The sequence below is a fragment of the Triticum urartu genome, chromosome 5A (genome assembly GCF_056163025.1).
Source record: "Triticum urartu cultivar PI428250 chromosome 5A, HENAU_Tu73, whole genome shotgun sequence".
NCBI classification, from domain to species: domain Eukaryota; kingdom Viridiplantae; phylum Streptophyta; class Magnoliopsida; order Poales; family Poaceae; genus Triticum; species Triticum urartu.
This window is the reverse complement of record NC_141877.1, coordinates 419,410,361-419,435,994: the sequence shown is the minus strand read 5'-3', so window position 1 is coordinate 419,435,994 and position 25,634 is coordinate 419,410,361.

Here is a 25,634-nt window from a genome sequence, read left to right as displayed (position 1 = left end):
CTCTATGTGCTTCGCTTATATCTTTTGAGTTATATAATTTTGCTCTAGTACTTCACTTATATCTTTTAGAGCACGGTGGTGGATTTGTTTTATAGAAACTATTGATATCTCATGCTTCACTTAGATTATTTTGAGAGTCTTAATAGCATGGTAATTTGATTTAAATCCTAATATGCTTGGTATTCAAGAATAAAAATTTCTCTTATGAGTGTGTTGAATACTATGATAAGTTTGATACTTGATAATTGTTTTGAGATATGAAGATGGTGATATTAAATTCATGATAGTTGAGTAGTTGTGAATTTGAGAAATACTTGTGTTGAAGCTTGTGATTCCCGTAGCATGCACATATGGTGAACCGTTATGTGATGAAGTCGGAGCATGATTTATTTTTTGATTGTCTTCCTTATGAGTGGCGGTCGGGGACGAGCGATGGTCTTTTCCTACCAATCTATCCCCCTAGGAGCATGCACGTAATACTTTGCTTTGATAACTTGTAGATTTTTGCAATAAGTATATGAGTTCTTTATGACTAATGTTGAGTCCATGGATTATACGCACTCTCACCCTTCCACCTTTGCTAGCCTCTCTAATACCGCGCACCTTTCGCCGGTGTCACACACCTACCATATACCTTCCTCAAAACAGCCACCATACCTACCTATTATGGCATTTCCATAGCCATTCCGAGATATATTGCCATGCAACTTTCCACCATTCCGTTTATTATGACACACTCCATCATTGTCATATTGCTTAGCATGATCATGTAGTTGACATCGTATTTGTGGCAAAGCCACCATTCATAATTCTTTCATACATGTCACTCATGAGTCATTGCATATCCCGGTACACCGCCGGAGGCATTCATATAGAGTCATATTTTGTTCTAAGTATCGAGTTGTAATTGTTGAGTTGTAAGAAAAATAAAAGTGTGATGATCATCATTATTAGAGCATTGTCCCAGTGAGGAAAGGATGATGGAGACTATGATTCCCCCACAAGTCGGGATGAGACTCCATACGAGAAAAAAGAGACAAAGAAAAGAGGCCAGAAAAAAAAATAAAAAAAATAGAAAAGGCCCAAATAAAAAAAGTGAGATAAAAAGAGAGAAGGGACAATGTTACTATCCTTTTACCACACTTGTGCTTCAAAGTAGCACCATGATCTTCATAGTAGAGAGTCTCTCATGTTATCACTTTCATTTACTAGTGGGAATTTTTCATTGTAGAACTTGGCTTGTATATTCCAATGATGGGCTTCCTCAAAATGCCCTAGGTCTTCATGAGCAAGCAAGTTGGATGCACACCCACTTAGTTTCTTTTTGAGCTTTCATATACTTATAGCTCTAGTGCATCCGTTGCATGGCAATCCCTACTCACTCACATTGATATCTATTGATGGGCATCTTCATAGCCCGTTGATACGCCTAGTTGATGTGAGACTATCTTCTCCCTTTTTGTCTTCTCCACAACCACCACTCTATTCCACCTATAGTGCTATATCCATGGCTCATGCTCATGTATTGCGTAAAGATTGAAAAAGTTTTGAGAATGTCAAAAGTATTAAACTATTGCTTGGCTTGTCATCGGGGTTGTGCATGATTTAAATATTTTGTGTGGTGAAGATAGAGCATAGCCAAACTATATGATCTTGTAGGGATAACTTTCTTTAGCCATGTTATTTTGAGAAGACATAATTGTTTTGTTAGCATGCTTGAAGTATTATTATTTTTATGTCAATATGAACTTTTGTCTTGAATCTTTCGAATCTGAATATTCATACCACAATTAAGAAGAATTACATTAAAATTATGCCAAGTAGCACTCCGCATCAAAAATTCTGTTTTTATCATTTACCTACTCGAGGATGAGCAGAAATTAAGCTAGGGGATGCTTGATACGTCTCCAACGTATCTATAAATTTTGATTGCTCCATGCTATATTATCTACTATTTTGGACATTATTGGGCTTTATTATCCACATTTATATTATTTTTGGGACTAACCTATTAACCGGAGGCCCAGTCCAGAATTGATGTTTTTTGCCTGTTTTAGGGTTTCGAAGAAAAGGAATATCAAATGGAGTCCAAACGGAATGAAACCTTCGAGAACGTGATTTTCTCAACGAACAAGACCCGGGAGACTTGGACCCTATGTCAAGAAAGAAAAAAGGAGGCCACGAGGTAGGGGGCGCGCCTGCCTACCCCAGGCGCGCCCTCCACACCAGTGGGCCCCCTGTTGCTCCACCGACGTACTCCTTCCTCCTATATATACCTACGTACCCCCAAATGATCAAATACGGAGCCAAAACCCTAATTCCACCACCGTAACTTTCTGTATCCACGAGATCCCAACTTGGGGCCTGTTCCGGAGCTTCGCCGGAGGGGGCATCGATCACGGAGGGCTTCTACATCAACACCATAGCCTCTCCGATGAAGTGTGAGTAGTTTACCTCAGACCTACGGGTCCATAGTTAGTAGCTTGATGGCTTATTCTCTCTTTTTGGATCTCAATACAATGTTCTCCCCCTCTCTTGTGGAGAACTATTCGATGTAATCTTCTTTTTGCGGTGTGTTTGTTGAGACCGATGAATTGTGGGTTTATGATCAAGTCTATCTATGAATAATATTTGAATCTTCTCTGAATTATTTTATGTATGATTGGTTATCTTTGCGAGTCTCTTCGAATTATCAGCTTGGTTTGGCCTACTAGATTGATCTTTCTTGCAATGGGATAAGTGCTTAGCTTTGGGTTCAATCTTGCGGTGTCCTTTCCCAGTGACAGTAGGGGCAGCAAGGCACGTATTGTATTGTTGCCATCGAGGATAACAAGATGGGCTTTTCTTCATATTGCGTGAGTCTATCCCTCTACATCATGTCATCTTGCTTAAGGCATTACTCTGTTTTTAACTTAATACTCTAGATGCATGCTGTATAGCGGTCGATGAGTGGAGTAATAGTAGTAGATGCAGGCAGGAGTTCGTCTACTTGTCTCGGACGTGATGCCTATATACATGATCATACCTAGATATTCTCATAACTATGCTCAATTCTATCAATTGCTCAAACAGTAATTTGTTCACCCACCGTAGAATACTTATGCTCTTGAGAGAAGCCACTAGTGAAGCCTATGGCCCCCGGGTCTATATTTATCATATTAATCTCATATTACTTAGTTATTTCCTTTGCTATTTACTTTGCCTTTATTTTACTTTGCATCTTTATCATAAAAATACCAAAAATATTATCTTATCATGGCTATCAGATCTCACTCTCGTAAGTGGCTTTATAGGCATTGACAACCCCTATTTGCGTTGGTTTCGAGGATTTATTTGTTTTGTGCAGGTACTTGGGACTCGCGCGTAGCTTCCTACTGGATTGATACCTTGGTTCTCAAAAACTGAGGGAAATACTTACGCTACTTTGCTACATCATCCCTTCCTCTTCGGGGAAAACCAACGCAGTGCTCAAGAGGTTCACCCAAGGACAAATATTTGATTTTTCAACCAATTTATATACACTGGAGCTTGTGCATGTAGTTCAAATTTGGATTATGCACACAAATGCATTGAAAACTCATTTAATGCATAAAAATGTCCAAACGAACCCCAAAATATCACAAAAATTCAAACAACACTCCTGCTGTTTTATGTTGACACGAGAAAATTTGAAATAAATAAGAGGAAATGGATATCGTTTTGTTCCCAAAGGTGGGACGTTCCCTACCGAAAACCATCATGCTTGTTGTGAGAAGCATATATCCAAACCTGTCCCAAATGGGACAAAATTTGTACCACAGCATGTTGATGCCTCTCCATGATAGCATGCCAAGTTTCATGAATTTCAGAGGAGTTTTGGATTTACTAGAATGTAAAAACCGGGCATCTCAATGTTTTGCCAGCATTCAACGGCGCCCTAGTGTTTGAAATTCATTCCCATTTCTTGCATGGGACCTAAGCATGCACCCGAGGACACATATTTGTTTTTTCAACCAATTTATATGCACTAGAGCATGTGCATGTGGTTGAAATTTGAATTATGCACATAAATGCATTGAAAACTCATTTAATGCATAAAATTGTCCAAATGAACCCGGAAAAATCACAATAATTCACACAACACTCCTATTGTTCTACGTTGACACGAGCAAAAATTGGAAAGAAATAAGAGACAATGGATATCGTTTCGTCCCCAATGGTGGGACGTTCCCTATCGAAAACCATCATGCTTGTTGTGAGAAGCTCCGGTTTGTGAGAAGCATATACCGAAACCTGCCCCAAATGGGACAAAATTTGTACCACAACATGTTGATGCCGCTCCATGATAGCATGCCAAGTTTCATGAATTTTAGACGAGTTTTGGATTTACTAGAATTTAAAAACCAGACATCTCAATGTTTTGTCGGCAATCAACGGTGACCTGGTGTTTGAAATTCATTCCCATTTCTTGCATGGGACCTAAGCATGCACCCAAGGACACATATTTGATTTTTCAACCAATTTATATGCACCGGAGCATGTGCATGTAGTTCAAATTTTAATTATGCACATAAATACATTGAAAACTTAGTTAATGCATAAAAATGTCCAAACGAACCCAGAAAAATCACAAAAAGTCACACAACACTCCTATCGTTCTATGTTGACACGTGAATAACATTTGAAAGCAATAAAGGCAATGGATATCGTTTCATCCCCAAAGGTGGGACGTTCCCTACCGAAAACCATCATGCTTGTTGTGAGAAGCTCCGGTTTGTGAGAAGCATATATCCAAACCTACCCCCAAATGGGAAAAAAATTGTAGAACGACATGTTGTTGCCGCTCCATGATAGGATGCCAAGTTTAATGAATTTCAGACGAGTTTTGGATTTACTAGAATTTAAAAATAGGCATCTCAGTGTTTTGACGGCAATCAACGGTGCCCCGGTGTTTGAAATTCATTCCCATTTCTTGTATGGGACCTAAGCATGCACACAAGGACACATATTTGACTTTTCAACTAGTTTATATGCACTGGAGCATGTGCATGTACTTCAAATTTGAATTATGCACATAAATGCATTGAAAACTCATTTAATGCATAAAATGGGACAAAATTTGTACCACGACATGTTGATGCTGCTCTATGATAGCATGCCAAGTTTCATGAATTTTAGACGAGTTTTGGGTTTACTGGAATTTAAAAACCAGGCATCTCAATGTTTTGTCGGCAATCAACGGTGACCTGGTGTTTGAAATTCATTCCCATTTCTTGCATGGGACCTAAGTATGCACCCAAGGACACATATTTGATTTTTCAACCAATTTATATGCACCAGAGAATGTGCATGTAGTTGAAATTTGAATTATGCACATAAATGCATTAAAAACTTAGTTAATGCTTACAAATGTCCAAACAAACCCAGAAAAATCACATAAATTCACACAACACTACTGTCGTTCTATGTTGACACGTGGAAAACATTTGAAAGCAATAAGAGGCAATGGATATCGTTTCATCCCCAAAGGTGGGATGTTCCCTACCGAATACCATCATGCTTGTTGTGAGAAGCTTCGGTTTGTGAGAAGCATATACCCAAACCTGCCCCAAATGGGACAAAATTTGTACGATGACATGTTGATGCCGCTCTATGATAGCATGCCAAGTTTCATTAATTTCACACGAGTTTTGGATTTACTGGAATGTGAAAACCAGGCATCTGAATGTTTTGCCGGCAATCAACGGTGCCCTAGTGTTTGAAATTCATTCCCATTTCTTGCATGGGACCTAATCATGCACCCAAGGACACATATTTGATTTTTCGACCAATTTATATGCACCGAAGCATGTGCATGTTGTTGAAATTTGAATTATGCACATAAATGCATTGAATAATTAGTTAATGCATAAAAATGTCCAAATGAACCCAGAAAAATGACAAAAATTCACACAACACTCCCGTCATTCTATGTTGACACGTGAAAAACATTTGAAAGCAATAAAGGCTATGGATATCGTTTCATATCCAAAGGTGGGACGTTCCCTACCGAAAACCATCATGCTTGTTGTGAGAAGCTCCGGTTTGTGAGAAGCATATACCCAAACCTGCCCCAAATGGGACAAAATTTGTACCACGACATGTTGATGCCGCTCTATGATAGAATGCCAAGTTTCATGAATTTCACACAAGTTTTGGATTTACTGGAATTTAAAAACCAGGCATCTCAATGTTTTGCCGGCAATCAACGGTGCCCTGTTGTTTGAAATTCATTCCCATTTCTTGCATGGGACCTAACCATGCACGAAAGGACAAATATTTGATTTTTCAACTAATTTATATACACTGGAGCATGTGCGTGTAGTTCAAATTTGAATTATGCACATAAATGCATTGAAAACTCATTTAATGCATAAAAATGTCCAAACGAACCCCGAAAAATCAAAAAAATTCAGACAACACTCCTGCTATTTTATGTTGACACGAGGAAAAAATTTGAAAGAAATAAGGGGAAATGAATATCGTTTTGTTCCCAAAGGTGCGACGTTCCCTACTGAAAACCATCATGCTTGTTGTGAGAAGCACCGGTTTGTGAGAAGCATATACCCAAACCTGCCTCAAATGGAAAAAAAATTGTACCACGGCATGTTGATGCCGCTCCATGATAGCATGCCAAGTTTCATGAATTTCAGACGAGTTTCCTATTTACTAGATTTTAAAAACCTGGCATCTCAATGTTTTACCGGCAATCAACGGTGCCCTCGTGTTTGAAATTCATTCCCATTTCTTGCATGGGACCTAAGCATGCACCCAAGGACACATATTTGTTTTTTAACCAATTTATATGCACTAGAGCATATGAATGTGGTTCGAATTTGAATTATGCACATAAATGCATTGAAAACTCATTTAATGCATAAAATTGTCCAAATGAACCCCGAAAAATCACAATAATTGACACAACACTCCTATTGTTCTATGTTGACACGAGAAAAAAATTAGAAAGAAATGAGAGGCAATGGATATCGTTTCGTCCCCAAAGGTGGGACGTTCCCTATCGAAAACCATCATGCTTGTTGTGAGAAGCTCCAGTTTGTGAGAAGCATATACCCAAACCTGCCCCAAATGGGACAAAATTTGTACCATGGCATGCTGACGCCGCTCCAAGATAGCATGCCAAGTTTCATGAATTTTAGACAAGTTTTGGATTTACTAGAATTTAAAAACCAGGCATCTCAATATTTTGTCGGCAATCAACGGTGTCCTGGTGTTTGAAATTCATTCCCATTTCTTGCATGGGACCTAAGCATGCACCCAAGGACACATATTTGATTTTTCCACCAAATTATATGCACCGGAGCATGTGCATGTAGTTCAAATTTTAATTATGCACATAAATGCATTGAAAACTTAGTTAATGCATAAAAATGTCCAAACGAACCCAGAAAAATCACAAAAATTCACACAACACTCATGTCGTTCTATGTTGACACGTGAAAAACATTTCAAAGCAATAAAGGCAATGGATATCGTTTCATCCCCAAAGGTGGGACGTTCCCTACCGAAAACCATCATGCTTGTTGTGAGAAGCTCCGGTTTGTGAGAAGCATATACCCAAACCTGCCCCAAATGGGACAAAATTTGTAGAATGACATGTTGTTGCCGCTCCATGATAGCATGCCAAGTTTCATGAATTTCAGACGAGTTTTGGATTTACTAGAATCTAAAAACCATGCATCTCAATGTTTTGCCGGCAATCAACGATGCCCCGGTGTTTGAAATTCATTCCTATTTATTGTATGGGACCTAAGGATGCACCCAAGGACACATATTTGTTTTTTCAACCAATTTATATGAACTGGAGCATGTGCATGTAGTTCAAATTTGAATTATGCACATAAATGCATTGAAAACTCATTTAATGCATAAAATGGGACAAAATTTGTACCACGACATGTTGATGCTGCTCTATAATAGCATGCTAAGTTTCATGAATTTCAGACGAGTTTTAGATTTACTGGAATTTAAAAACCAGGCATCTCAATGTTTTACCGGCAATCAATGGTGCCCTTGTGTTTGAAATTCATTCCCATTTCTTGCATGGGACCTAAGCATGCACCCAAGGACAAATATTTGATTTTTCAACCAATTTATATAAACTGGAGCATGTGCATGTAGTTCAAATTTGAATTATGCACATAAATGCATTGAAAACTCATTTAATGAATAAAAATGTCCAAACGAACCCTAAAAAATCAAAAAAATTCACACAACACTCCTGCTGTTTTATGTTGACACGAGGAAAAAATTTGAAAGAAATAAGAGGAAATGGATATCGTTTCATTCCCAAAGGTGGGACGTTCCCTACTGAAAACCATTATGCTTATTGTGAGAAGTTCCAGTTTGTGAGAAGCATATACCCAAACCTGCCCCAAATGGCACAACATTTGTACCATGGCATGTTGATGCCGCTCCATGATAGCATGCCAAGTTTCATGAATTTTAGACGAGTTTTGTATTTTCTAGAATTTAAAACCTGACATCTCAATGTTTTGCCTGCAATCAACGGTGCCCTAGTATTTGATATCCATTCCCATTTTTTGCATGGGACCTAAGCATGCACCCAAGGACACATATTTGATTTTTCAACCAATTTATATGCACCGGCGCATGTGCGTGTAGTTGAAATTTGAATTATTCACATAAATGCATTCGAAACTTAGTTAATGCATAGAAATGTCCAAACAAACCCCGAAAAATCACAAAAATTCACACGACACTCCTGTTGTTCTATGTTGACACGTGAAAAACATTTGAAAGCAATAAGAGGCAATGGATATCATTTCATCCCCAAAGGTGGGACGTTCCCTACCGAAAACCATCATGCTTGTTATGAGAAGCTCCGGTTTGTGAAAAGCATATACCCAAACCTGCCCCAAATGGGACAAAATTTGTACCACGACATGTTGATGCCGCTCCATGATAGCATGCCAAGTTTCATGAATTTCATACAAGTTTTGGATTTACTAGAATTTAAAAACCAGGCATCTCAATGTTTTGCCAGCAATCAACGGTGCCCTAGTGTTTGAAATTCATTCCCGTTTCTTGCAAGGGACCTAAGCATGCACCCAAGGACACATATTTGATTTTTCAACCAATTTATATGCACTGGAGCATGTGCATGTGGTTCAATTTGAATTATGCACATAAATGTATTGAAAACTCATTTAATGCATAAAAATGTCCAAACGAACCCTAAAAAATCACAAAAATTCACACAACACTCCTGATGTTTTATGTTGACACGAGGAAAAAATTTGAAAGAAATAAGAGGAAATGGATATCGTTTCATTCCAAAAGGTGGGACGTTCCCTACTGAAAACCATTATGCTTATTGTGAAAAGCTCCGGTTTGTGAGAAGCATATACCCAAACCTGCCCCAAATGACACATATTTGATTTTTCCACCAATTTATATGCACCGGAGCATGTGCATGTAGTTCAAATTTTAATTATGCACATAAATGCATTGAAAACTTAGTTAGTGCATAAAAATGTCCAAACGAACCCAGAAAAATCACAAAAATTCACACAACACTCATGCCGTTCTATGTTGACACGTGAAAAACATTTCAAAGCAATAAAGGCAATGGATATCGTTTCATCCCCAAAGGTGGGACGTTCCCTACCGAAAACCATCATGCTTGTTGTGAGAAGCTCCGGTTTGTGAGAAGCATATACCCAAACCTGCCCCAAATGGGACAAAATTTGTAGAACGGCATGTTGTTGCCGCTCCATGATAGCATTCCAAGTTTCATGAATTTCACACGAGTTTTGGATTTACTAGAATCTGAAAACCATGCATCTCAATGTTTTGCCGGCAATCAACGATGCCCCGGTGTTTGAAATTCATTCACATTTCTTGTATGGGACCTAAGGATGCACCCTAGGACACATATTTGATTTTTCAACCAATTTATATGCACTGGAGCATGTGCATGTAGTTCAAATTTGAATTATGCACATAAATGCATTGAAAACTCATTTAATGCATAAAATGGGACAAAATTTGTACCACGACATGTTGATGCCGCTCTATTATAGCATGCCAAGTTTCAAGAATTTCAGACGAGTTTTAGATTTATTGGAATTTAAAAACCAGGCATCTCAATGTTTTACCGGCAATCAATGGTGCCCTTGTGTTTGAAATTCATTCCCATTTCTTCCATGGGACCTAAGCATGCACCCAAGGACAAATATTTGATTTTTCAACCAATTTATATACACTGGAGCATGTGCATGTAGTTCAAATTTGAATTATGCACATAAATGCATTGAAAACTCATTTAATGAATAAAAATGTCCAAACGAACCCTGAAAAATCACAGAAATTCACACAACACTCCTGCTGTTTTATGTTGACACGAGGAAAAAATTTGAAAGAAATAAGAGGAAATGGATATTGTTTCATTCCCAAAGGTGGGACGTTCCCTACTGAAAACCATTATGCTTATTGTGAGAAGCTCCGGTTTGTGAGAAGCATATACCCAAACCTGCCCCAAATGGCACAACATTTGTACCATGGCATGTTGATGCCGCTCCATGATAGCATGCCAAGTTTCATGAATTTCAGACGAGTTTTGTATTTTCTAGAATTTAAAACCTGACATCTCAATGTTTTGTCGGCAATCAACGGTGCCCTAGTATTTGATATCCATTCCCATTTCTTGCATGGGACCTAAGCATGCACCCAAGGACACATATTTGTTTTTTCAACCAATTTATATGCACTGGAGCATGTGCATGTGGTTCAAATTTGAATTATGCACATAAATGCATTGAAAACTCATTAATGCATAAAATTGTCAAAATCAAGCCCGAAAAATCACAATAATTCACACAACACTCCTATTGTTCTATGTTGACACGACAAAAAAATGGAAACAAATGAGAGGCAATGGATATCGTTTCGTCCCCAAAGGTGGGGCGTTCCCTATCGAAAACCATCATGCTTATTGTGAGAAGCTCCAGTTTGTGAGAAGCATATACCCAAACCTGCCCCAAATGGGACAAAATTTGTACAACGACATGTTGATGCCGCTCCATGATAGCATGCCAAGTTTCATGAATTATAGACGAGTTTTGGATTTACTAGAATTTAAAAACCAGGCATCTCAATGTTTTGCCGGCAATCAATGGTGCCCTAGTGTTTGAAATTCATTCCCATTTCTTGCATGGGACCTAAGCATGCACCCAAGGACACATATTTGATTTTTCAACCAATTTATATGCACTGGAGCATGTGCATGTGGTTCAATTTGAATTATGCACATAAATGCATTGAAAACTCATTTCATGCATAAAAATGTCCAAAAGAACCCCGAAAAATCACAAAAATTCACACAACACTTCTTTTGTTCTATGTTGACACGACAAAAAAATTTGAAAGCAATAAGAGGCAATGGATTTTGTATCGTCCCAAAAGATGGGACGTTCCCTACTGAAAATCATCATGCTTGTTGTGAGAAGCTCCGGTTTGTGAGAAGCATATACCCAAACCTACCCCCAAATGGGACAAAATTTGTACCATGGCACGTCGATGCCGCTCCATGATAGCTTGCCAAGTTTCATGAATTTCAGACGAGTTTTGGATTTACTAGAATTTAAAAACCAGGCATCTCAATCTTTTGCCGGCAATCAACGGTGCCCCGGTGTTTGAAATTCATTCCCATTTGTTGCATAGGACCTAAGCATGCACCCAAGGACACATATTTGATTTTTCAACCAATTTATATGCACTGGAGCATGTGCATATAGTTCAAATTTGAATTATGACATAAATGCATTGAAAACTCAGTTAATGCATAAAAATGTCCAAACGAACCCTGAAAAATCACAAAAATTCACACAACACTCCTGTTGTTCTATGTTGACACGAGAAAAAAATTTGAAAGCAATAAGAGGCAATGGATATCGTTTCGTCCCCAAAGGTGGGATGTTCCATACCGAAAACCATCGTGCTTGTTGTGAGAAGCTCCGGTTTGTGAGAAGCATATACCCAAACCTGCCCCAAATGGGACAAAATTTGTAGAATGACATGTTGTTGCCGCTCCATGATAGCATGCCAAGTTTCATGAATTTCAGACGAGTTTTGGATTTACTAGAATCTAAAAACCATGCATCTCAGTGTTTTGACGGCAATCAACGGTGCCCCGGTGTTTGAAATTCATTCCCATTTCTTGTATGGGACCTAAGCATGCACACAAGGACACATATTTGACTTTTCAACTAGTTTATATGCACTGGAGCATGTGCATGTACTTCAAATTTGAATTATGCACATAAATGCATTGAAAACTCATTTAATGCATAAAATGGGACAAAATTTGTACCACGACATGTTGATGCCGCTCTATGATAGCATGCCAAGTTTCAAGAATTTCAGACGAGTTTTAGATTTATTGGAATTTAAAAACCAGGCATCTCAATGTTTTACCGGCAATCAATGGTGCCCTTGTGTTTGAAATTCATCCCATTTCTTCCATGGGACCTAAGCATGCACCCAAGGACAAATATTTGATTTTTCAACCAATTTATATACACTGGAGCATGTGCATGTAGTTCAAATTTGAATTATGCACATGGCTGCTACGGGCTTAGCAAGAACCGTTCTTACCTACGCATCAAAACCACAACGATAGTTTGTCAAGTTAGTGCTATTTTAACCTTCGCAAGGACCGGGCATAGCCACACTTGGTTCAACTAAAGTTGGAGAAATTGACACCCGCCCCAAAGGTGGGACGTTCCCTACTGAAAACCATTATGCTTATTGTGAGAAGCTCCAGTTTGTGAGAAGCATATACCCAAACCTGCCCCAAATGGCACAACATTTGTACCATGGCATGTTGATGCCGCTCCATGATAGCATGCCAAGTTTCATGAATTTCAGACGAGTTTTGTATTTTCTAGAATTTAAAACCTGACATCTCAATGTTTTGTCGGCAATCAACGGTGCCCTAGTATTTGATATCCATTCCCATTTCTTGCATGGGACCTAAGCATGCACCCAAGGACACATATTTGTTTTTTCAACCAATTTATATGCACTGGAGCATGTGCATGTGGTTCAAATTTGAATTATGCACATAAATGCATTGAAAACTCATTAATGCATAAAATTGTCAAAATCAAGCCCGAAAAATCACAATAATTCACACAACACTCCTATTGTTCTATGTTGACACGACAAAAAAATGGAAACAAATGAGAGGCAATGGATATCGTTTCGTCCCCAAAGGTGGGGCGTTCCCTATCGAAAACCATCATGCTTATTGTGAGAAGCTCCAGTTTGTGAGAAGCATATACCCAAACCTGCCCCAAATGGGACAAAATTTGTACAACGACATGTTGATGCCGCTCCATGATAGCATGCCAAGTTTCATGAATTATAGACGAGTTTTGGATTTACTAGAATTTAAAAACCAGGCATCTCAATGTTTTGCCGGCAATCAATGGTGCCCTAGTGTTTGAAATTCATTCCCATTTCTTGCATGGGACCTAAGCATGCACCCAAGGACACATATTTGATTTTTCAACCAATTTATATGCACTGGAGCATGTGCATGTGGTTCAATTTGAATTATGCACATAAATGCATTGAAAACTCATTTCATGCATAAAAATGTCCAAAAGAACCCCGAAAAATCACAAAAATTCACACAACACTTCTTTTGTTCTATGTTGACACGACAAAAAAATTTGAAAGCAATAAGAGGCAATGGATTTTGTATCGTCCCAAAAGATGGGACGTTCCCTACTGAAAATCATCATGCTTGTTGTGAGAAGCTCCGGTTTGTGAGAAGCATATACCCAAACCTACCCCCAAATGGGACAAAATTTGTACCATGGCACGTCGATGCCGCTCCATGATAGCTTGCCAAGTTTCATGAATTTCAGACGAGTTTTGGATTTACTAGAATTTAAAAACCAGGCATCTCAATCTTTTGCCGGCAATCAACGGTGCCCCGGTGTTTGAAATTCATTCCCATTTGTTGCATAGGACCTAAGCATGCACCCAAGGACACATATTTGATTTTTCAACCAATTTATATGCACTGGAGCATGTGCATATAGTTCAAATTTGAATTATGACATAAATGCATTGAAAACTCAGTTAATGCATAAAAATGTCCAAACGAACCCTGAAAAATCACAAAAATTCACACAACACTCCTGTTGTTCTATGTTGACACGAGAAAAAAATTTGAAAGCAATAAGAGGCAATGGATATCGTTTCGTCCCCAAAGGTGGGATGTTCCATACCGAAAACCATCGTGCTTGTTGTGAGAAGCTCCGGTTTGTGAGAAGCATATACCCAAACCTGCCCCAAATGGGACAAAATTTGTAGAATGACATGTTGTTGCCGCTCCATGATAGCATGCCAAGTTTCATGAATTTCAGACGAGTTTTGGATTTACTAGAATCTAAAAACCATGCATCTCAGTGTTTTGACGGCAATCAACGGTGCCCCGGTGTTTGAAATTCATTCCCATTTCTTGTATGGGACCTAAGCATGCACACAAGGACACATATTTGACTTTTCAACTAGTTTATATGCACTGGAGCATGTGCATGTACTTCAAATTTGAATTATGCACATAAATGCATTGAAAACTCATTTAATGCATAAAATGGGACAAAATTTGTACCACGACATGTTGATGCTGCTCTATGATAGCATGCCAAGTTTCATGAATTTTAGACGAGTTTTGGGTTTACTGGAATTTAAAAACCAGGCATCTCAATGTTTTGTCGGCAATCAACGGTGACCTGGTGTTTGAAATTCATTCCCATTTCTTCCATGGGACCTAAGTATGCACCCAAGGACACATATTTGATTTTTCAACCAATTTATATGCACCAGAGAATGTGCATGTAGTTGAAATTTGAATTATGCACATAAATGCATTAAAAACTTAGTTAATGCTTACAAATGTCCAAACAAACCCAGAAAAATCACATAAATTCACACAACACTACTGTCGTTCTATGTTGACACGTGGAAAACATTTGAAAGCAATAAGAGGCAATGGATATCGTTTCATCCCCAAAGGTGGGATGTTCCCTACCGAATACCATCATGCTTGTTGTGAGAAGCTTCGGTTTGTGAGAAGCATATACCCAAACCTGCCCCAAATGGGACAAAATTTGTACGATGACATGTTGATGCCGCTCTATGATAGCATGCCAAGTTTCATTAATTTCACACGAGTTTTGGATTTACTGGAATGTGAAAACCAGGCATCTGAATGTTTTGCCGGCAATCAACGGTGCCCTAGTGTTTGAAATTCATTCCCATTTCTTGCATGGGACCTAATCATGCACCCAAGGACACATATTTGATTTTTCGACCAATTTATATGCACCGAAGCATGTGCATGTTGTTGAAATTTGAATTATGCACATAAATGCATTGAATAATTAGTTAATGCATAAAAATGTCCAAATGAACCCAGAAAAATGACAAAAATTCACACAACACTCCCGTCATTCTATGTTGACACGTGAAAAACATTTGAAAGCAATAAAGGCTATGGATATCGTTTCATATCCAAAGGTGGGACGTTCCCTACCGAAAACCATCATGCTTGTTGTGAGAAGCTCCGGTTTGTGAGAAGCATATACCCAAACCTGCCCCAAATGGGACAAAACTTGTACCACGACATGTTGATGCCGCTCTATGATAGAATGCCAAGTTTCATGAATTTCACACAAGTTTTGGATTTACTGGAATTTAAAAACCAGGCATCTCAATGTTTTGCCGGCAATCAACGGTGCCCTGTTGTTTGAAATTCATTCCCATTTCTTGCATGGGACCTAACCATGCACGAAAGGACAAATATTTGATTTTTCAACTAATTTATATACACTGGAGCATGTGCGTGTAGTTCAAATTTGAATTATGCACATAAATGCATTGAAAACTCATTTAATGCATAAAAATGTCCAAACGAACCCCGAAAAATCAAAAAAATTCAGACAACACTCCTGCTATTTTATGTTGACACGAGGAAAAAATTTGAAAGAAATAAGGGGAAATGAATATCGTTTTGTTCCCAAAGGTGCGACGTTCCCTACTGAAAACCATCATGCTTGTTGTGAGAAGCACCGGTTTGTGAGAAGCATATACCCAAACCTGCCTCAAATGGAAAAAAAATTGTACCACGGCATGTTGATGCCGCTCCATGATAGCATGCCAAGTTTCATGAATTTCAGACGAGTTTCCTATTTACTAGATTTTAAAAACCTGGCATCTGAATGTTTTACCGGCAATCAACGGTGCCCTCGTGTTTGAAATCCATTCCCATTTCTTGCATGGGACCTAAGCATGCACCCAAGGACACATATTTGTTTTTTAACCAATTTATATGCACTAGAGCATATGAATGTGGTTCGAATTTGAATTATGCACATAAATGCATTGAAAACTCATTTAATGCATAAAATTGTCCAAATGAACCCCGAAAAATCACAATAATTGACACAACACTCCTATTGTTCTATGTTGACACGAGAAAAAAATTAGAAAGAAATGAGAGGCAATGGATATCGTTTCGTCCCCAAAGGTGGGACGTTCCCTATCGAAAACCATCATGCTTGTTGTGAGAAGCTCCAGTTTGTGAGAAGCATATACCCAAACCTGCCCCAAATGGGACAAAATTTGTACCATGGCATGCTGACGCCGCTCCAAGATAGCATGCCAAGTTTCATGAATTTTAGACAAGTTTTGGATTTACTAGAATTTAAAAACCAGGCATCTCAATATTTTGTCGGCAATCAACGGTGTCCTGGTGTTTGAAATTCATTCCCATTTCTTGCATGGGACCTAAGCATGCACCCAAGGACACATATTTGATTTTTCCACCAAATTATATGCACCGGAGCATGTGCATGTAGTTCAAATTTTAATTATGCACATAAATGCATTGAAAACTTAGTTAATGCATAAAAATGTCCAAACGAACCCAGAAAAATCACAAAAATTCACACAACACTCATGTCGTTCTATGTTGACACGTGAAAAACATTTCAAAGCAATAAAGGCAATGGATATCGTTTCATCCCCAAAGGTGGGACGTTCCCTACCGAAAACCATCATGCTTGTTGTGAGAAGCTCCGGTTTGTGAGAAGCATATACCCAAACCTGCCCCAAATGGGACAAAATTTGTAGAATGACATGTTGTTGCCGCTCCATGATAGCATGCCAAGTTTCATGAATTTCAGACGAGTTTTGGATTTACTAGAATCTAAAAACCATGCATCTCAATGTTTTGCCGGCAATCAACGATTCCCCGGTGTTTGAAATTCATTCCTATTTATTGTATGGGACCTAAGGATGCACCCAAGGACACATATTTGTTTTTTCAACCAATTTATATGAACTGGAGCATGTGCATGTAGTTCAAATTTGAATTATGCACATAAATGCATTGAAAACTCATTTAATGCATAAAATGGGACAAAATTTGTACCACGACATGTTGATGCTGCTCTATAATAGCATGCTAAGTTTCATGAATTTCAGACGAGTTTTAGATTTACTGGAATTTAAAAACCAGGCATCTCAATGTTTTACCGGCAATCAATGGTGCCCTTGTGTTTGAAATTCATTCCCATTTCTTGCATGGGACCTAAGCATGCACCCAAGGATAAATATTTGATTTTTCAACCAATTTATATAAACTGGAGCATGTGCATGTAGTTCAAATTTGAATTATGCACATAAATGCATTGAAAACTCATTTAATGAATAAAAATGTCCAAACGAACCCTAAAAAATCAAAAAAATTCACACAACACTCCTGCTGTTTTATGTTGACACGAGGAAAAAATTTGAAAGAAATAAGAGGAAATGGATATCGTTTCATTCCCAAAGGTGGGACGTTCCCTACTGAAAACCATTATGCTTATTGTGAGAAGTTCCAGTTTGTGAGAAGCATATACCCAAACCTGCCCCAAATGGCACAACATTTGTACCATGGCATGTTGATGCCGCTCCATGATAGCATGCCAAGTTTCATGAATTTTAGACGAGTTTTGTATTTTCTAGAATTTAAAACCTGACATCTCAATGTTTTGCCTGCAATCAACGGTGCCCTAGTATTTGATATCCATTCCCATTTTTTGCATGGGACCTAAGCATGCACCCAAGGACACATATTTGATTTTTCAACCAATTTATATGCACCGGCGCATGTGCGTGTAGTTGAAATTTGAATTATTCACATAAATGCATTGGAAACTTAGTTAATGCATAGAAATGTCCAAACAAACCCCGAAAAATCACAAAAATTCACACGACACTCCTGTTGTTCTATGTTGACACGTGAAAAACATTTGAAAGCAATAAGAGGCAATGGATATCATTTCATCCCCAAAGGTGGGACGTTCCCTACCGAAAACCATCATGCTTGTTATGAGAAGCTCCGGTTTGTGAAAAGCATATACCCAAACCTGCCCCAAATGGGACAAAATTTGTACCACGACATGTTGATGCCGCTCCATGATAGCATGCCAAGTTTCATGAATTTCATACAAGTTTTGGATTTACTAGAATTTAAAAACCAGGCATCTCAATGTTTTGCCAGCAATCAACGGTGCCCTAGTGTTTGAAATTCATTCCCGTTTCTTGCAAGGGACCTAAGCATGCACCCAAGGACACATATTTGATTTTTCAACCAATTTATATGCACTGGAGCATGTGCATGTGGTTCAATTTGAATTATGCACATAAATGTATTGAAAACTCATTTAATGCATAAAAATGTCCAAACGAACCCTAAAAAATCACAAAAATTCACACAACACTCCTGATGTTTTATGTTGACACGAGGAAAAAATTTGAAAGAAATAAGAGGAAATGGATATCGTTTCATTCCAAAAGGTGGGACGTTCCCTACTGAAAACCATTATGCTTATTGTGAAAAGCTCCGGTTTGTGAGAAGCATATACCCAAACCTGCCCCAAATGACACATATTTGATTTTTCCACCAATTTATATGCACCGGAGCATGTGCATGTAGTTCAAATTTTAATTATGCACATAAATGCATTGAAAACTTAGTTAGTGCATAAAAATGTCCAAACGAACCCAGAAAAATCACAAAAATTCACACAACACTCATGTCGTTCTATGTTGACACGTGAAAAACATTTCAAAGCAATAAAGGCAATGGATATCGTTTCATCCCCAAAGGTGGGACGTTCCCTACCAAAAACCATCATGCTTGTTGTGAGAAGCTCCGGTTTGTGAGAAGCATATACCCAAACCTGCCCCAAATGGGACAAAATTTGTAGAACGGCATGTTGTTGCCGCTCCATGATAGCATTCCAAGTTTCATGAATTTCACACGAGTTTTGGATTTACTAGAATCTGAAAACCATGCATCTCAATGTTTTGCCGGCAATCAACGATGCCCCGGTGTTTGAAATTCATTCACATTTCTTGTATGGGACCTAAGGATGCACCCTAGGACACATATTTGATTTTTCAACCAATTTATATGCACTGGAGCATGTGCATGTAGTTCAAATTTGAATTATGCACATAAATGCATTGAAAACTCATTTAATGCATAAAATGGGACAAAATTTGTACCACGACATGTTGATGCCGCTCTATGATAGCATGCCAAGTTTCAAGAATTTCAGACGAGTTTTAGATTTATTGGAATTTAAAAACCAGGCATCTCAATGTTTTACCGGCAATCAATGGTGCCCTTGTGTTTGAAATTCATTCCCATTTCTTCCATGGGACCTAAGCATGCACCCAAGGACAAATATTTGATTTTTCAACCAATTTATATACACTGGAGCATGTGCATGTAGTTCAAATTTGAATTATGCACATAAATGCATTGAAAACTCATTTAATGAATAAAAATGTCCAAACGAACCCTGAAAAATCACAGAAATTCACACAACACTCCTGCTGTTTTATGTTGACACGAGGAAAAAATTTGAAAGAAATAAGAGGAAATGGATATTGTTTCATTCCCAAAGGTGGGACGTTCCCTACTGAAAACCATTATGCTTATTGTGAGAAGCTCCGGTTTGTGAGAAGCATATACCCAAACCTGCCCCAAATGGCACAACATTTGTACCATGGCATGTTGATGCCGCTCCATGATAGCATGCCAAGTTTCATGAATTTCAGACGAGTTTTGTATTTTCTAGAATTTAAAACCTGACATCTCAATGTTTTGTCGGCAATCAACGGTGCCCTAGTATTTGATATCCATTCCCATTTCTTGCATGGGACCTAAGCATGCACCCAAGGACACATATTTGTTTTTTCAACCAATTTATATGCACTGGAGCATGTGCATGTGGTTCAAATTTGAATTATGCACATAAATGCATTGAAAACTCATTAATGCATAAAATTGTCAAAATCAAGCCCGAAAAATCACAATAATTCACACAACACTCCTATTGTTCTATGTTGACACGACAAAAAAATGGAAACAAATGAGAGGCAATGGATATCGTTTCGTCCCCAAAGGTGGGGCGTTCCCTATCGAAAACCATCATGCTTATTGTGAGAAGCTCCAGTTTGTGAGAAGCATATACCCAAACCTGCCCCAAATGGGACAAAATTTGTACAACGACATGTTGATGCCGCTCCATGATAGCATGCCAAGTTTCATGAATTATAGACGAGTTTTGGATTTACTAGAATTTAAAAACCAGGCATCTCAATGTTTTGCCGGCAATCAATGGTGCCCTAGTGTTTGAAATTCATTCCCATTTCTTGCATGGGACCTAAGCATGCACCCAAGGACACATATTTGATTTTTCAACCAATTTATATGCACTGGAGCATGTGCATGTGGTTCAATTTGAATTATGCACATAAATGCATTGAAAACTCATTTCATGCATAAAAATGTCCAAAAGAACCCCGAAAAATCACAAAAATTCACACAACACTTCTTTTGTTCTATGTTGACACGACAAAAAAATTTGAAAGCAATAAGAGGCAATGGATTTTGTATCGTCCCAAAAGATGGGACGTTCCCTACTGAAAATCATCATGCTTGTTGTGAGAAGCTCCGGTTTGTGAGAAGCATATACCCAAACCTACCCCCAAATGGGACAAAATTTGTACCATGGCACGTCGATGCCGCTCCATGATAGCTTGCCAAGTTTCATGAATTTCAGACGAGTTTTGGATTTACTAGAATTTAAAAACCAGGCATCTCAATCTTTTGCCGGCAATCAACGGTGCCCCGGTGTTTGAAATTCATTCCCATTTGTTGCATAGGACCTAAGCATGCACCCAAGGACACATATTTGATTTTTCAACCAATTTATATGCACTGGAGCATGTGCATATAGTTCAAATTTGAATTATGACATAAATGCATTGAAAACTCAGTTAATGCATAAAAATGTCCAAACGAACCCTGAAAAATCACAAAAATTCACACAACACTCCTGTTGTTCTATGTTGACACGAGAAAAAAATTTGAAAGCAATAAGAGGCAATGGATATCGTTTCGTCCCCAAAGGTGGGATGTTCCATACCGAAAACCATCGTGCTTGTTGTGAGCAGCTCCGGTTTGTGAGAAGCATATAACCAAACCTGCGCCAAATGGGTCAAAATTTGTACCATGGCACGTCGATGCCGTTCCATGATAGCATGCCAAGTTTCATGAATTTCAGACGAGTTTTGGATTTACTAGAATTTAAAAACCAGGCATCTCAATGTATTGCTGGTAATCAACGGTGCCCCGGTGTTTGAAATTCATTCCCTTTTCTTGCATGGGACCTAAGCATGCACCCAAGGTCGCAGGTTTGATTTTTCAACCAATGTATATGCATTGGAGCATGTGCATGTAGTTCAAATTTGAATTATGCACATAAAATACATTGAAAACTCAGGTAATGCATAAAAATGTCCAAAAGAACACCGAAAAATCACAAAAACTCACACAACACTCCTGTTGCTCTATGTTGACACGAGAAAAAAATTGGAAAGCAATAAGAGGCAATGGATATTGTTTCGTCCCCAAAGGTGGGATGTTCCCTACCGAAAACCATCATGCTTATTGTGAGAAGCTCTGGTTTGTGAGAAGCATATACCCAAACCTTCCCCAAATGGGACAAAAATTTTACCATGGCATGTTGATGCCACTCCATGATAGCATGCCAAGTTTCTTGAATTTCAGACGAGTTTTGGATTTACTAGAATTTAAAAACCAGGCATCTCAATGTTTTGTTGGCAATCAACGGTGCCCCAGTGTTTGAAATTCATTCCCATTTCTTGCATGGGACCTAAGCATGCACCCAAGGACACATATTTGATTTTTCAACCAATTTATATGCACCGGAGCATGTGCGTGTAGTAGAAATTTGAATTATTCACATAAATGCATTGGAAACTTAGTTAATACATAAAAATGTCCAAACGAACGCCGAAAAATCACAAAACTCACACAACACTGCTGTTGTTTTATGTTGACACGTGAAAAACATTTGAAAGCAATAAGATGCAATGGATATCGTTTCATCCCCAAAGGTGGGACGTTCCCTACCGAAAAACATCATGCTTGTTATGAGAAGCTCCGGTTTGTGAGAAGCATATACCCAAACCTGCCCCAAATGGGACAAAATTTGTACCATGGCACGTCGATGCCGCTCCATGATAGCTTGCCAAGTTTCATGAATTTCAGACGAGTTTTGGATTTACTAGAATTTAAAAACCAGGCATCTCAATGTTTTGCCGGCAATCAACGGTGCCCCGGTGTTTGAAATTCATTCCCATTTCTTGCATAGGACCTAAGCATGCACCCAAGGACACATATTTGATTTTTCAACCAATTTATATGCACTGGAGCATGTGCATATAGTTCAAATTTGAATTATGACATAAATGCATTGAAAACTCAGTTAATGCATAAAAATGTCCAAACGAACCCTGAAAAATCACAAAAATTCACACAACACTCCTGTTGTTCTATGTTGACACGAGAAAAAATTTTGAAAGCAATAAGAGGCAATGGATATCATTTCGTCCCCAAAGGTGGGATGTTCCATACCGAAAACCATCGTGCTTGTTGTGAGCAGCTCCGGTTTGTGAGAAGCATATAACCAAACCTGCGCCAAATGGGTCAAAATTTGTACCATGGCACGTCGATGCCGTTCCATGATAGCATGCCAAGTTTCATGAATTTCAGACGAGTTTTGGATTTACTATAATTTAAAAACCAGGCATCTCAATGTATTGCCGGTAATCAACGGTGCCCCAGTGTTTGAAATTCATTCCCTTTTCTTGCATGGGACCTAAGTATGCACCCAAGGTCGCAGGTTTGATTTTTCAACCAATGTATATGCATTGGAGCATGTGCATGTAGTTCAAATTTGAATTATGCACATAAAATACATTGAAAACTCAGGTAATGCATAAAAATGTCCAAAAGAACCCCGAAAAATCACAAAAACTCACACAACACTCCTGTTGCTCTATGTTGACACGAGAAAAAAATTGGAAAGCAATAAAAGGCAATGGATATCGTTTCGTCCCCAAAGGTGGGATGTTCCCTACCGAAAACCATCATGCTTATTGTGAGAAGCTCTGGTTTGTGAGAAGCATATACCCAAACCTTCCCCAAATGGGACAAAAATTTTACCATGGCATGTTGATGCCACTCCATGATAGCATGCCAAGTTTCTTGAATTTCAAACGAGTTTTGGATTTACTAGAATTTAAAAATCAGGCATCTCAATGTTTTGTTGGCAATCGACGGTGCCCCAGTGTTTGAAATTCATTCCCATTTCTTGCATGGGACCTAAGCATGCACCCAAGGACATGTATTTGATTTTTCAACCAATTTATATGCACCGGAGCATGTGCGTGTAGTAGAAATTTGAATTATTCACATAAATGCATTGGAAACTTAGTTAATGCATAAAAATGTCCAAACGAACGCCGAAAAATCACAAAAATTCACACAACACTCCTGTTGTTTTATGTTGACACGTGAAAAACATTTGAAAGCAATAAGATGCAATGGATATCGTTTCATCCCCAAAGGTGGGACGTTCCCTACCGAAAACCATCATGCTTGTTATGAGAAGCTCCGGTTTGTGAGAAGCATATACCCAAACCTGCCGCAAATGGGACAAAATTTGTACCACGACATGTTGATGCCGCTCCATGATAGCATGCCAAGTTTCATGAATTTCGGATGATTTTTGGATTTACTAGAATTTAAAAACTAGGCATCTCAATGTTTTGCCGGCAATCAACGGTGCTGTGGTGTTTGAAATTAATTCCCATTTCTTGCATGGGACCTAAGCATGCACCCAAGGACACATATTTGATTTTTCAACCAATTTATATGCACTGGAGGATGTGCATGTGGTTCAATTTGAATTATGCACATAAATGCATTGAAAACTCATTTAATGCATAAAAATGTCCCGACAAACCCCGAAAAATCACAAAAATTCACACAACACTCCTGTTGTTCTATGTTGACACGACAAAAAAATTTGAAAGCAATAAGAGGCAATGGATTTTGTTTCATCCCCAAAGATGGGACGTTCCCTACCGAAAACCATCATGCTTGTTGTGAGAAGCTCCGGTTTGTGAAAAGCATATACCCAACGCTACCCCCAAATGGGACAAAATTTGTACCATGGCATGTCGATGCCGCTCCATGATAGCATGCCAAGTTTCATGAATTTTAGGCGAGTTTTGTATTTTCTAGAATTTAAAACCTGACATCTCAATGTTTTGCCTGCAATCAACGGTGCCCTAGTATTTGATATCCATTCCCATTTTTTGCATGGGACCTAAGCATGCACCCAAGGACACATATTTGATTTTTCAACCAATTTATATGCACCGGAGCATGTGCGTGTAGTTGAAATTTGAATTATTCACATAAATGCATTGGAAACTTAGTTAATGCATAGAAATGTCCAAACAAACCCCGAAAAATCACAAAAATTCACACGACACTCCTGTTCTTCTATGTTGACACGTGAAAAACATTTGAAAGCAATAAGAGGCAATGGATATCATTTCATCCCCAAAGGTGGGACGTTCCCTACCGAAAACCATCATGCTTGTTATGAGAAGCTCCGGTTTGTGAAAAGCATATACCCAAACCTGCCCCAAATGGGACAAAATTTGTACCACGACATGTTGATGCCGCTCCATGATAGCATGCCAAGTTTCATGAATTTCATACAAGTTTTGGATTTACTAGAATTTAAAAACCAGGCATCTCAATGTTTTGCCAGCAATCAACGGTGCCCTAGTGTTTGAAATTCATTCCCGTTTCTTGCAAGGGACCTAAGCATGCACCCAAGGACACATATTTGATTTTTCAACCAATTTATATGCACTGGAGCATGTGCATGTGGTTCAATTTGAATTATGCACATAAATGTATTGAAAACTCATTTAATGCATAAAAATGTCCAAACGAACCCTAAAAAATCACAAAAATTCACACAACACTCCTGATGTTTTATGTTGACACGAGGAAAAAATTTGAAAGAAATAAGAGGAAATGGATATCGTTTCATTCCAAAAGGTGGGACGTTCCCTACTGAAAACCATTATGCTTATTGTGAAAAGCT